Here is a 2,374-nt window from a genome sequence, read left to right on the forward strand (position 1 = left end):
CACTGGGCAGAGCTCTTCATATAGCAACACAGACAACAATGGCTCATTGCCAACATGTGTGCAAGCATGGCTGCACAGTAGGCCAATTACATCACTGCATGTGTGCAGTGGGCAAGAAGATTAGGGTCAGGTGAGCATCCTGGCCATGGAAACTTCCATCTTCCCTACATGACCCATAGTAAATATTAAATAATATTAGAGGAAAGGCAAGGGTCAGGGGATGACAACACAAAGGAGAAAGAGAGACAGAGAGGGAGAGAGATTGGTGAAAGGGATCTGAGGGAAGCAACAAAGGAAAAACAGCATATATCAGCAGTGGGCAGAGAAGGAGCCTCCATGAAAGGCGGGGAGGAGCCCCCAGAAATTGGAGCCAATGTCAGGAATGCAAGGATATCAAGATGACAGGTGTGCTCAAAAGCTGAATCTTCAAAGAATTCAAAAGATATAAGTGAATGAAGAGTCCACTGGTTTGGCACTTGAGCCAATGGGAAGCTCTCAGTGCATTGGAGCCACAGAAGCAGAGAGAGCAGGCCAGAGACTAGTGTATAACCCTCTTCACTAGCCACCTGCTGTCTCTGCCTGCTTATATAGGTCCATAATAAATATACACAATTTTTGAAGGTGCAGTATGAAGACTTGGCATTTTCTTCCATTGTACTTAACTTCCAGTTGTTCATACATACCAGCTTGGGGGAAACATTTCAGGAAGATAATACAAACTTTTAAAAATGCATTATTTGTATTGCCTTCCCCACCTGTACCCATCACTCACCCCCTGCCCTTTCCCAAAGACAGAACTAGTGATGATGCTAGAAAGGTGAGTAGCAGGGACAATAAGCAAATGCCAAAACTGAAAAGTAAGAAGGTAGTATAAGAATAAAAATTTCTGTCTCAAGAAATACTAGAGTAGCCGAGGTAGAATTTCAGTTCGATTTTTACATATTGGTTGGGAATGTGGGCTTAAAAATGCAGATCCTCAGAAGTCCAGGAACTTGCATTTTAACACACCCTCCATGTGATTCTGATGCAAGCCGTCTGAGTGAGCAGCTGACTTTTCAAAATAATTGCTCTTGAGAGTGTGTAGATGAACTGAGAGTAGATATTCTTTCATTACAAGGTCAGAGATGTTAAATAAATGGGCCAAGATATTTTGTAGTACTTGGTCCCACACTGTGAGAATTCCTTTACAAAAGTGGTTCTCAAGGTTTAGGATTGTTAAACTCAGACTGTTGGGCCCAACACCCACAGTTTCTGACTCAGTAGGTCTGGGACAAGATCCAAGAATTAGTAGTTCTAACAAGACCCCAGGTGATTTAAACTGCTGATGCAGGGACCACATGCTGAGAACTGTTGCTCTTCAGCTGCATAATATGATAATACTTTGCTGTCCTCTGTCAAGAGCATGAAGAAAATCAAGCTCATTTTATATATGCATATTAAAGCATAAAAATATGAAGACATGGTGGCAAGTGTCACACAGCCTTATATGCTTTAAAGGAGGAGAATGATTTCACACATCACTTACACCACATGGTCTCAAGGCCATCCCAGGTGGATCAAGGTAGAAACAAGCAATATTTTGTTCTTTCAATTACATCATCATGGTTTTGCACACACATCCTGAAACTTCCTGGGGAAGCTGTAAGTGATACATGCAAAGGTACTGGGTTCAGTCCCTATCAAAAGACCTATTTCAATCTGAGCATACGTCAAATAAGAAATGTTTGAGAATAATTTCTCCTCCCTAACTCTGAGATGTTGTGTAAGAACCCAAAATGAAAATTGAATTAATGATAAAGACTTACTTACTATACTCATTAATGACTTAATTTCTAACTATGATTCATATTTACATACTTGCATAGTGTGAGTGCAGTATAACTATACTGTGATTCATTTCAGCCACTTGTTTTAAATTTCTTTAAAATAAGAAACCTACAATAGTTTCTGCATAATACATTTATGGTAACAAACTGAAGTATAAGATTCCCCCATAACTGTATGTTTTTTGCAATTGTATAGCTTTATATTTGTACATAATTGTATATATTTGTAAATGCTCTTTTGCAAAGATATGCTATATGCTGGCTTTCATATAAGAAAAGCTATCATAGGAAATAATACCCATTAAGTTTTCATATTTTTGTTGGAAAGTATTACTTTGAGTATACATACTCAAGTTAAAATTGTTAATTATGAAAAGAACAGGTATATGAGAGAGAGTGTGGGTGTAGAGAAAATGGAAGCCCTAATACACTGGCACTGTGCATGTGCAATGATGTAATAATTGGCCTACTGCACACATACATGCTTACACATGTGTTGGCAATAAGCCATTGTTGTCTGTGTTGCTATATAAAGACCTCTGCCCAGT

Source organism: Manis javanica, chromosome 12, assembly GCF_040802235.1.
Source record: "Manis javanica isolate MJ-LG chromosome 12, MJ_LKY, whole genome shotgun sequence".
NCBI lineage: Eukaryota > Metazoa > Chordata > Mammalia > Pholidota > Manidae > Manis > Manis javanica.